This window comes from Artibeus jamaicensis, unplaced genomic scaffold (genome assembly GCF_021234435.1).
Source record: "Artibeus jamaicensis isolate MK-2021 breed Jamaican fruit bat unplaced genomic scaffold, CSHL_Jam_final scaffold_584, whole genome shotgun sequence".
In the NCBI taxonomy this organism is placed as follows: Eukaryota; Metazoa; Chordata; class Mammalia; order Chiroptera; family Phyllostomidae; genus Artibeus; species Artibeus jamaicensis.
In genome coordinates, this window is record NW_026522048.1 from 8,517,609 (window position 1) to 8,530,599 (window position 12,991).

Consider the following 12,991-nt stretch of genomic DNA (forward strand, 5'->3'; position numbering starts at 1 on the left):
GCTTCATTGCTGGGGTAGAGCTGCAGGACTTTCTGGAAGTCGGCCCATGCCGAGTCAACGTCATTCACTGCCAGGTGGGCCTCTCCGTGGTGGCGAAGGCCCTTCTCATTGTTGCTGTCCAGCTCCTTCTCTGGTCAAGACTGCTTTTTCAAGGTATGTACCTTCAGCAGGATGATCCTTTTTTAGGACCGTAGGGTATTTCACCCTCCCCTTGCGGCACATTGACCTTAGAAGGCCTAGGAGCCAACTGTTTTTGTTGTTTTTTAAAGAGGTTCTGCTTTCTTCTAGCTTGGTTATTTGATTCATTGATGTGTTCCTCAATAGCGCTGACACCGTCCTGTATGTCATCCTTAGTGTCATTCCTCAGACTTTCAATAGCTGAAACCAGAAAGGAGGTGACTCAGATTCTCACTCTCCGAGGACTGTTTAACCAAACCCCCTTATTCTCCACCCACCTGGCATGCCACATTATACTATAACTTCATTTAGAAGACTTGTTGTGGGCGCCACAAGCCCCCCATGGCAAAGCCGGGGGCCAGGGCCAGCTGGCAAGGCCGCTGTGAGAGTTGAATTATTTTGTAACTCATGTCTGTGGCTGATATAACCTTCTACGTTTAAGAAAACTTGAGGATACACCTAATAAAATACTATGAGAAAAATTGCACGTGGCTTGAAAGGAAAAAACTTGCCACTCTGTAGGCAGAAGTTGTCTAAAGGATGGGCCTCGGGCAGAGAGCACAACAACATGCCCTGGTGGCCAAGGAAGGAGGACTGCAACTGCTGCTGGGGAGGGTAGGAGGCTGCAGTGCCTTAACCAAACTACAGAAAATCCTTCAGGATTTTCAGAAACTTGGAGGGGCCCCCTAAGAAAGTGCCCTACCCCCACACACGTGCCCAGGGGCCCCTTCCCCTACTCCTACCTGAAGGAGAGGAGCTGCCATCAGCTTCCTGGGCATCGTGACCTGGAGAGGCCAAGGTCTGTAGTGGAGGTAGGTATGAGGGAGCACTGAGCAGCACTGCTGGAGCCGGGGGACGTGGCGGCAGTGGGGGTGTGAAACAAGTGTGAGAAACGTGAGGTGTCTGAGGAAGAAAGGGGCCCAACTCCCCTTCCTGGCTCTGGCTCACTTGTCTCAAAAGGCTTGGCCACCACTGTGGGGAGGCAGGCAGCTCTGGAATGATGCCTGGGGTGGAGAGGGCAATGCCAGGGCCAGATTTGCTCTGTACTTGAGGTCATCAGCCATGCCTTGCAGGTCAGGTAGGTGGCATATCACGTCACTCTCACGTACTTGGCCCAGATCAGGCATGCAAAAGTGGTTCTCTGGAACCTGCAGGATTAGGTGGGGGTATGTGTGCTGGGGTGCTGCAGTTTGACCTTGGGGCAGTCCCAGAACTGCTCCTCCCATGCGAGCTGCTTGCTGACCTGCTGATGGCAGACAGCCAGCTGGGCCTTGGTGGCTTCATTGCTGGGGTAGAGCTGCAGGACTTTCTGGAAGTCGGCCCATGCCGAGTCAACGTCATTCACTGCCAGGTGGGCCTCTCCGTGGTGGCGAAGGCCCTTCTCATTGTTGCTGTCCAGCTCCTTCTCTGGTCAAGACTGCTTTTTCAAGGTATGTACCTTCAGCAGGATGATCCTTTTTAGGACCGTAGGGTATTTCACCCTCCCTTGCGGCACATTGACCTTAGAAGGCCTAGGAGCCAACTGTTTTTGTTGTTTTTTAAAGAGGTTCTGCTTTCTTCTAGCTTGGTTATTTGATTCATTGATGTGTGCCTCAATAGCGCTGACACCGTCCTGTATGTCATCCTTAGTGTCATTCCTCAGACTTTCAATAGCTGAAACCAGAAAGGAGGTGACTCAGATTCTCACTCTCCGAGGACTGTTTAACCAAACCCCCCTTATTCTCCACCCACCTGGCATGCCACATTATACTATAACTTCATTTAGAAGACTTGTTGTGGGCGCCACAAGCCCCCCATGGCAAAGCCGGGGGCCAGGGCCAGCTGGCAAGGCCGCTGTGAGAGTTGAATTATTTTGTAACTCATGTCTGTGGCTGATATAACCTTCTACGTTTAAGAAAACTTGAGGATACACCTAATAAAATACTATGAGAAAAATTGCACGTGGCTTGAAAGGAAAAAACTTGCCACTCTGTAGGCAGAAGTTTTCTAAAGGATGGGCCTCGGGCAGAGAGCACAACAACATGCCCTGGTGGCCAAGGAAGGAGGACTGCAACTGCTGCTGGGGAGGGTAGGAGGCTGCAGTGCCTTAACCAAACTACAGAAAATCCTTCAGGATTTTCAGAAACTTGGAGGGGCCCCCTAAGAAAGTGCCCTACCCCCACACACGTGCCCAGGGGCCCTTCCCCTACTCCTACCTGAAGGAGAGGAGGTGCCATCAGCTTCCTGGGCATCGTGACCTGGAGAGGCCAAGGTCTGTAGTGGAGGTAGGTATGAGGGAGCACTGAGCAGCACTGCTGGAGCCGGGGGACGTGGCGGCAGTGGGGGTGTGAAACAAGTGTGAGAAACGTGAGGTGTCTGAGGAAGAAAGGGGCCCAACTCCCCTTCCTGGCTCTGGCTCACTTGTCTCAAAAGGCTTGGCCACCACTGTGGGGAGGCAGGCAGCTCTGGAATGATGCCTGGGGTGGAGAGGGCAATGCCAGGGCCAGATTTGCTCTGTACTTGAGGTCATCAGCCATGCCTTGCAGGTCAGGTAGGTGGCATATCACGTCACTCTCACGTACTTGGCCCAGATCAGGCATGCAAAAGTGGTTCTCTGGAACCTGCAGGATTAGGTGGGGGTATGTGTGCTGGGGTGCTGCAGTTTGACCTTGGGGCAGTCCCAGAACTGCTCCTCCCATGCGAGCTGCTTGCTGACCTGCTGATGGCAGACAGCCAGCTGGGCCTTGGTGGCTTCATTGCTGGGGTAGAGCTGCAGGACTTTCTGGAAGTCGGCCCATGCCGAGTCAACGTCATTCACTGCCAGGTGGGCCTCTCCGTGGTGGCGAAGGCCCTTCTCATTGTTGCTGTCCAGCTCCTTCTCTGGTCAAGACTGCTTTTTCAAGGTATGTACCTTCAGCAGGATGATCCTTTTTAGGACCGTAGGGTATTTCACCCTCCCTTGCGGCACATTGACCTTAGAAGGCCTAGGAGCCAACTGTTTTGTTTTTTTTTAAAGAGGTTCTGCTTTCTTCTAGCTTGGTTATTTGATTCATTGATGTGTGCCTCAATAGCGCTGACACCGTCCTGCATGTCATCCTTAGTGTCATTCCTCAGACTTTCAATAGCTGAAACCAGAAAGGAGGTGACTCAGATTCTCACTCTCCGAGGACTGTTTAACCAAACCCCCTTATTCTCCACCCACCTGGCATGCCACATTATACTATAACTTCATTTAGAAGACTTGTTGTGGGCGCCACAAGCCCCCCATGGCAAAGCCGGGGGCCAGGGCCAGCTGGCAAGGCCGCTGTGAGAGTTGAATTATTTTGTAACTCATGTCTGTGGCTGATATAACCTTCTACGTTTAAGAAAACTTGAGGATACACCTAATAAAATACTATGAGAAAAATTGCACGTGGCTTGAAAGGAAAAAACTTGCCACTCTGTAGGCAGAAGTTTTCTAAAGGATGGGCCTCGGGCAGAGAGCACAACAACATGCCCTGGTGGCCAAGGAAGGAGGACTGCAACTGCTGCTGGGGAGGGCAGGAGGCTGCAGTGCCTTAACCAAACTACAGAAAATCCTTCAGGATTTTCAGAAACTTGGAGGGGCCCCCTAAGAAAGTGCCCTACCCCCCACACACGTGCCCAGGGGCCCTTCCCCTACTCCTACCTGAAGGAGAGGAGCTGCCATCAGCTTCCTGGGCATCGTGACCTGGAGAGGCCAAGGTCTGTAGTGGAGGTAGGTATGAGGGAGCACTGAGCAGCACTGCTGGAGCCGGGGGACGTGGCGGCAGTGGGGGTGTGAAACAAGTGTGAGAAACGTGAGGTGTCTGAGGAAGAAAGGGGCCCAACTCCCCTTCCTGGCTCTGGCTCACTTGTCTCAAAAGGCTTGGCCACCACTGTGGGGAGGCAGGCAGCTCTGGAATGATGCCTGGGGTGGAGAGGGCAATGCCAGGGCCAGATTTGCTCTGTACTTGAGGTCATCAGCCATGCCTTGCAGGTCAGGTAGGTGGCATATCACGTCACTCTCACGTACTTGGCCCAGATCAGGCATGCAAAAGTGGTTCTCTGGAACCTGCAGGATTAGGTGGGGGTATGTGTGCTGGGGTGCTGCAGTTTGACCTTGGGGCAGTCCCAGAACTGCTCCTCCCATGCGAGCTGCTTGCTGACCTGCTGATGGCAGACAGCCAGCTGGGCCTTGGTGGCTTCATTGCTGGGGTAGAGCTGCAGGACTTTCTGGAAGTCGGCCCATGCCGAGTCAACGTCATTCACTGCCAGGTGGGCCTCTCCGTGGTGGCGAAGGCCCTTCTCATTGTTGCTGTCCAGCTCCTTCTCTGGTCAAGACTGCTTTTTCAAGGTATGTACCTTCAGCAGGATGATCCTTTTTTAGGACCGTAGGGTATTTCACCCTCCCTTGCGGCACATTGACCTTAGAAGGCCTAGGAGCCAACTGTTTTTGTTGTTTTTTAAAGAGGTTCTGCTTTCTTCTAGCTTGGTTATTTGATTCATTGATGTGTTCCTCAATAGCGCTGACACCGTCCTGTATGTCATCCTTAGTGTCATTCCTCAGACTTTCAATAGCTGAAACCAGAAAGGAGGTGACTCAGATTCTCACTCTCCGAGGACTGTTTAACCAAACCCCCTTATTCTCCACCCACCTGGCATGCCACATTATACTATAACTTCATTTAGAAGACTTGTTGTGGGCGCCACAAGCCCCCCATGGCAAAGCCGGGGGCCAGGGCCAGCTGGCAAGGCCGCTGTGAGAGTTGAATTATTTTGTAACTCATGTCTGTGGCTGATATAACCTTCTACGTTTAAGAAAACTTGAGGATACACCTAATAAAATACTATGAGAAAAATTGCACGTGGCTTGAAAGGAAAAAACTTGCCACTCTGTAGGCAGAAGTTTTCTAAAGGATGGGCCTCGGGCAGAGAGCACAACAACATGCCCTGGTGGCCAAGGAAGGAGGACTGCAACTGCTGCTGGGGAGGGCAGGAGGCTGCAGTGCCTTAACCAAACTACAGAAAATCCTTCAGGATTTTCAGAAACTTGGAGGGGCCCCCTAAGAAAGTGCCCTACCCCCACACACGTGCCCAGGGGCCCTTCCCCTACTCCTACCTGAAGGAGAGGAGCTGCCATCAGCTTCCTGGGCATCGTGACCTGGAGAGGCCAAGGTCTGTAGTGGAGGTAGGTATGAGGGAGCACTGAGCAGCACTGCTGGAGCCGGGGGACGTGGCGGCAGTGGGGGTGTGAAACAAGTGTGAGAAACGTGAGGTGTCTGAGGAAGAAAGGGGCCCAACTCCCCTTCCTGGCTCTGGCTCACTTGTCTCAAAAGGCTTGGCCACCACTGTGGGGAGGCAGGCAGCTCTGGAATGATGCCTGGGGTGGAGAGGGCAATGCCAGGGCCAGATTTGCTCTGTACTTGAGGTCATCAGCCATGCCTTGCAGGTCAGGTAGGTGGCATATCACGTCACTCTCACGTACTTGGCCCAGATCAGGCATGCAAAAGTGGTTCTCTGGAACCTGCAGGATTAGGTGGGGGTATGTGTGCTGGGGTGCTGCAGTTTGACCTTGGGGCAGTCCCAGAACTGCTCCTCCCATGCGAGCTGCTTGCTGACCTGCTGATGGCAGACAGCCAGCTGGGCCTTGGTGGCTTCATTGCTGGGGTAGAGCTGCAGGACTTTCTGGAAGTCGGCCCATGCCGAGTCAACGTCATTCACTGCCAGGTGGGCCTCTCCGTGGTGGCGAAGGCCCTTCTCATTGTTGCTGTCCAGCTCCTTCTCTGGTCAAGACTGCTTTTTCAAGGTATGTACCTTCAGCAGGATGATCCTTTTTAGGACCATAGGGTATTTCACCCTCCCTTGCGGCACATTGACCTTAGAAGGCCTAGGAGCCAACTGTTTTGTTTTTTTTTAAAGAGGTTCTGCTTTCTTCTAGCTTGGTTATTTGATTCATTGATGTGTTCCTCAATAGCGCTGACACCGTCCTGTATGTCATCCTTAGTGTCATTCCTCAGACTTTCAATAGCTGAAACCAGAAAGGAGGTGACTCAGATTCTCACTCTCCGAGGACTGTTTAACCAAACCCCCTTATTCTCCACCCACCTGGCATGCCACATTATACTATAACTTCATTTAGAAGACTTGTTGTGGGCGCCACAAGCCCCCCATGGCAAAGCCGGGGGCCAGGGCCAGCTGGCAAGGCCGCTGTGAGAGTTGAATTATTTTGTAACTCATGTCTGTGGCTGATATAACCTTCTACGTTTAAGAAAACTTGAGGATACACCTAATAAAATACTATGAGAAAAATTGCACGTGGCTTGAAAGGAAAAAACTTGCCACTCTGTAGGCAGAAGTTTTCTAAAGGATGGGCCTCGGGCAGAGAGCACAACAACATGCCCTGGTGGCCAAGGAAGGAGGACTGCAACTGCTGCTGGGGAGGGCAGGAGGCTGCAGTGCCTTAACCAAACTACAGAAAATCCTTCAGGATTTTCAGAAACTTGGAGGGGCCCCCTAAGAAAGTGCCCTACCCCCACACACGTGCCCAGGGGCCCTTCCCCTACTCCTACCTGAAGGAGAGGAGCTGCCATCAGCTTCCTGGGCATCGTGACCTGGAGAGGCCAAGGTCTGTAGTGGAGGTAGGTATGAGGGAGCACTGAGCAGCACTGCTGGAGCCGGGGGACGTGGCGGCAGTGGGGGGTGTGAAACAAGTGTGAGAAACGTGAGGTGTCTGAGGAAGAAAGGGGCCCAACTCCCCTTCCTGGCTCTGGCTCACTTGTCTCAAAAGGCTTGGCCACCACTGTGGGGAGGCAGGCAGCTCTGGAATGATGCCTGGGGTGGAGAGGGCAATGCCAGGGCCAGATTTGCTCTGTACTTGAGGTCATCAGCCATGCCTTGCAGGTCAGGTAGGTGGCATATCACGTCACTCTCACGTACTTGGCCCAGATCAGGCATGCAAAAGTGGTTCTCTGGAACCTGCAGGATTAGGTGGGGGTATGTGTGCTGGGGTGCTGCAGTTTGACCTTGGGGCAGTCCCAGAACTGCTCCTCCCATGCGAGCTGCTTGCTGACCTGCTGATGGCAGACAGCCAGCTGGGCCTTGGTGGCTTCATTGCTGGGGTAGAGCTGCAGGACTTTCTGGAAGTCGGCCCATGCCGAGTCAACGTCATTCACTGCCAGGTGGGCCTCTCCGTGGTGGCGAAGGCCCTTCTCATTGTTGCTGTCCAGCTCCTTCTCTGGTCAAGACTGCTTTTTCAAGGTATGTACCTTCAGCAGGATGATCCTTTTTTAGGACCGTAGGGTATTTCACCCTCCCTTGCGGCACATTGACCTTAGAAGGCCTAGGAGCCAACTGTTTTTGTTGTTTTTTAAAGAGGTTCTGCTTTCTTCTAGCTTGGTTATTTGATTCATTGATGTGTGCCTCAATAGCGCTGACACCGTCCTGTATGTCATCCTTAGTGTCATTCCTCAGACTTTCAATAGCTGAAACCAGAAAGGAGGTGACTCAGATTCTCACTCTCCGAGGACTGTTTAACGAAAACCCCTTATTCTCCACCCACCTGGCATGCCACATTATACTATAACTTCATTTAGAAGACTTGTTGTGGGCGCCACAAGCCCCCCATGGCAAAGCCGGGGGCCAGGGCCAGCTGGCAAGGCCGCTGTGAGAGTTGAATTATTTTGTAACTCATGTCTGTGGCTGATATAACCTTCTACGTTTAAGAAAACTTGAGGATACACCTAATAAAATACTATGAGAAAAATTGCACGTGGCTTGAAAGGAAAAAACTTGCCACTCTGTAGGCAGAAGTTTTCTAAAGGATGGGCCTCGGGCAGAGAGCACAACAACATGCCCTGGTGGCCAAGGAAGGAGGACTGCAACTGCTGCTGGGGAGGGTAGGAGGCTGCAGTGCCTTAACCAAACTACAGAAAATCCTTCAGGATTTTCAGAAACTTGGAGGGGCCCCCTAAGAAAGTGCCCTACCCCCACACACGTGCCCAGGGGCCCTTCCCCTACTCCTACCTGAAGGAGAGGAGCTGCCATCAGCTTCCTGGGCTTCGTGACCTGGAGAGGCCAAGGTCTGTAGTTGAGGTAGGTATGAGGGAGCACTGAGCAGCACTGCTGGAGCCGGGGGACGTGGCGGCAGTGGGGGTGTGAAACAAGTGTGAGAAACGTGAGGTGTCTGAGGAAGAAAGGGGCCCAACTCCCCTTCCTGGCTCTGGCTCACTTGTCTCAAAAGGCTTGGCCACCACTGTGGGGAGGCAGGCAGCTCTGGAATGATGCCTGGGGTGGAGAGGGCAATGCCAGGGCCAGATTTGCTCTGTACTTGAGGTCATCAGCCATGCCTTGCAGGTCAGGTAGGTGGCATATCACGTCACTCTCACGTACTTGGCCCAGATCAGGCATGCAAAAAGTGGTTCTCTGGAACCTGCAGGATTAGGTGGGGGTATGTGTGCTGGGGTGCTGCAGTTTGACCTTGGGGCAGTCCCAGAACTGCTCCTCCCATGCGAGCTGCTTGCTGACCTGCTGATGGCAGACAGCCAGCTGGGCCTTGGTGGCTTCATTGCTGGGGTAGAGCTGCAGGACTTTCTGGAAGTCGGCCCATGCCGAGTCAACGTCATTCACTGCCAGGTGGGCCTCTCCGTGGTGGCGAAGGCCCTTCTCATTGTTGCTGTCCAGCTCCTTCTCTGGTCAAGACTGCTTTTTCAAGGTATGTACCTTCAGCAGGATGATCCTTTTTAGGACCGTAGGGTATTTCACCCTCCCTTGCGGCACATTGACCTTAGAAGGCCTAGGAGCCAACTGTTTTGTTGTTTTTTAAATAGGTTCGGCTTTCTTCTAGCTTCGTTATTTGATTCATTGATGTGTGCCTCAATAGCGCTGACACCGTCCTGTATGTCATCCTTAGTGTCATTCCTCAGAGTTTCAATAGCTGAAACCAGAAAGGAGGTGACTCAGATTCTCACTCTCCGAGGACTGTTTAACCAAACCCCCTTATTCTCCACCCACCTGGCATGCCACATTATACTATAACTTCATTTAGAATACTTGTTGTGGGCGCCACAAGCCCCCATGGCAAAGCCGGGGGCGGGCCAGCTGGCAAGGCCGCTGTGAGAGTTGAATTATTTTGTAACTCATGTCTGTGGCTGATATAACCTTCTACGTTTAAGAAAACTTGAGGATACACCTAATAAAATACTATGAGAAAAATTGCACGTGGCTTGAAAGGAAAAAACTTGCCACTCTGTAGGCAGAAGTTTTCTAAAGGATGGGCCTCGGGCAGAGAGCACAACAACATGCCCTGGTGGCCAAGGAAGGAGGACTGCAACTGCTGCTGGGAGGGTAGGAGGCTGCAGTGCCTTAACCAAACTACAGAAAATCCTTCAGGATTTTCAGACACTCGGAGGGGCCCCTAAGGGAGTGCCCCTCCCCCCACACACGTGCCCGGGGCCTTCCCCTGCTCCTACCAAGGAGAGGAGCTGCCATCAGCTTCCTGGGCATCGTGACCTGGAGGGGCCAAGGTCTGTAGTGGAGTGCCTCAATAGCGCTGACACCGTCCTGTATGTCATCCTTAGTGTCATTCCTCAGAGTTTCAATAGCTGAAACCAGAAAGGAGGTGACTCAGATTCTCACTCTCCGAGGACTGTTTAACCAAACCCCCTTATTCTCCACCCACCTGGCATGCCACATTATACTATAACTTCATTTAGAATACTTGTATCACTGCAAAATAATATTGTTTTATTTTAGAAAACGTGTAAATACAAATTGTTTTTTAAAAAGGAAGTAAAAGCACTAGCTCCCAGAATAAACATTAATATTCTCATACCTACCCTTGTAGTATTTCTGAAATATGTAACCGAGAAACATTGTTTTACAAAAATGGGATTACCATTATTTCTTCCCATAAAATATCCTGACATACACCATAATATCCAATCACATCATTCTATCATAAGTTTTTGATGAAACCCTTAGTAGTGAGTAATTAGTTTGCTTGTGATTATTCACTGTGAATAAACGATTACTATTAAATCACTCAGTGACTATTTGTTGAGACCTGTCAAGTGCTTTTTCCTCAGATAGTCATATGGTTCACTCCCTCATTAATGTCCCCTAGCAAAGAGGCACCCAGACCTCCTCTGTCCCTTCCTCCTCTCTTGCCTTATGGAGACAGTGCTCTCCATAGTGCTTATGTAACATGTCTGTACTTGTGGAGGGCTTACTCCTTCCTTCCCCACTAGAATGTCAGCTACATGAGGGCAACGTCACCAGTGTTGGCCACTGCAGTATCCCAGTGCATAGCATGAAGTAGGTTTTCAGTATTAGAAACCAAATTTTCATGCAATTCCTATCAAAATACCAATGACAAATTTTACAGATACAGAAGACATATTTTAAAAACATATGAAACCATAAATGACCCCAAATAGTCTCAGCAATTCTGCGTAAGAAGAACATTCTTTCTCAAAGAAAGAAGTGGTTGGGATCACAATATCTGACATCAAAGTATATTACAAGGCCACTATAATCAAAAGTTTGATACTGGTTTAAGAAAACGAGAGTAAAAGGCAGAAAACTGTACTTGAACAACAATTAAAATAAAAAATAATTATATTAAAAACAATTATGATAAGCCAACAAAGAATGGTAAAAAAAAGAAAAAGAAAAGACACAGAAAAATAGAACAGAACACAGAGCTCCCCCAAAAACTCATGTCAGTATGGTCAGTTAATATTTAACAAAGGGGAAGGAACATACAATGGAGTAAAAATAGCCTTTTCAACAAATGGTGTTGGGAAAACTGGATAGCTTCATGCAAAAAGTGAAACTAGACCTCCAACTTACACCATACACCAAAATAAATTCAAGATGGATCAAAGACTTAAACATAAGGCATGACATCATAAAAATCCTAGAAGAAACCATAGGCAGGAAAATCTCAGATATCCCACGCAGCAATATTTTCACCAATACGTCCCCTAGGACAAGGGATATAAAGGAAAGAAGAAAGGAAATGAGACTACATCAAAGTACAAAGCTTCTGCACAGGTAAAGAAAACATCAACAAAAATGGAAAGGGAGCCAACTGTACAGGAAAATGTATTTGCCAATGTTACATTGGACTAGGGTTTGATCTCCAAAATAAAGAACTCACATGACTCCTCACCAGGAATGTAACAGGGCGCAGCCAAGAGGGGGGGGCCCTAAAAGAGATTTGGAATGGGGTCCAGAACTCAAGTTGTCCAGGAAATTTTAAGATGTCCTCACCCTTATCCCCCACTGGTTTCAGTTGGTGGAAGAAACAAATGAAGCAGGGCCATGGAGAGCTGTTTTGTACAGCAAAGGCTTTGCAGATAACCTGTAGAATGGTCATTTAGCATATCTATAACCTTTAGCTGGTTTCGTAGATATGTTCAATAGCTGTGGCCATGCTCGGAGCCAGAGGGATGGAAGTGACTTCCACCCAAGATGTAACTGGGTACAGGTCCCCTGAGTTACAGTGCCTGCATGAGAGCTTGGAGATGACTGGCTCCACGACATGGGGCCACGCCTGCCCAGACTCACGATGGCAGCCCAGTAAACTTGGAATCATACAGGAATGCTGGCAAGTGTAGCCGATTGTAGGAGGAGTCAGAAATGGGTCTGCAAAGGAGGACTGGCATGGGGATTTAAAACCCAGACACAGCAGCCATTTAAGGAGTACCATGCAGCTTTGCCAGAGTGGGGACTCCCCCAGCCATATGAGAAGAGGAGAGGGAACTATGCGGCTGTGGCCGTGCAGAGAGAGAGCCACATGCTTTTGGACAGAGTGGGGAACCCCGTAGCTGGGGGTAGAGAGAAACACCATACAGCTTTTGCAGAGAAACACCACTCAGCTTTGCCAGAGTGGTGACCTTACCTTACCCTCTCCACAGCCATGTGAAGAAAAGAACCATGAGGTTTTGACCAGAGTGCAGACCCCTGCAGCTTTGGTAGAAGAGGACCATGTGGCTGTGGGATGCTCCCTTTGGCTGCGTGTCCTGGGAAGCAGGAGAGACATTGCCTGGAAGGAGGGTGAAAGACTCTTGCCAGTGGACCATGAGAAGGTGCCACATGACTTTGGAGTAATTAGAGATCCTGCCTGGACGGCCACACAGCTGGCAGTGCCAGCAGCCTGAAAGACGGATGTGTGCTTCTCTTCCTGAGTTAGGATGCCCCGAATTAGGGCAGGGGGAGAAGGAAGCACGGTGGGTGTCTGTGGTTGTCCTAAAGGACTTTGACATTTTAATGAGGACATTGGGTCACTACTTTAAGTCTGCATAGCTTTAAATAAACCTTTCCTTTCCTTTTCACAAATCTCTGGCATTGAGAGATGTCTTTCCTCTGGCAGACAGACAAGCCCACTAGGTGGTCCAGACAGTATTAGTATACCGTCCTTGAGTATAGGGTGGGCCCTGTTGTTCTGTAACAGTTTTTGGCATCCGTGGTAGGGCCAAATATTGCCACCCCCTTTGGACCTCTGTTCTGTAACAGGAACACAAACAATCCAATTTAAAAATGAGCTAAGGACCTAAACAGATACTTCTCCAAGGAGGACATACAGAGGGTCCATAAACACATGAAAAAATGCTCAACATCACCAGCCATCAGAGAGATGCAAATACAACCACAATGAGATACCCCTTCACACTGGTGAGAATGGCCATCATTACAAATCAACAAGTGCTGGTGAGGTTGTGGAGAAAAGGGAATCCTAGTGCATTGTTGGTGGGAATGCAGGCTGGTGCAGCCACTGTGGAAAACAGTATGGAATTTGCTCAGAAAACTAAAAATGGAACTGCCTTTTGATCCA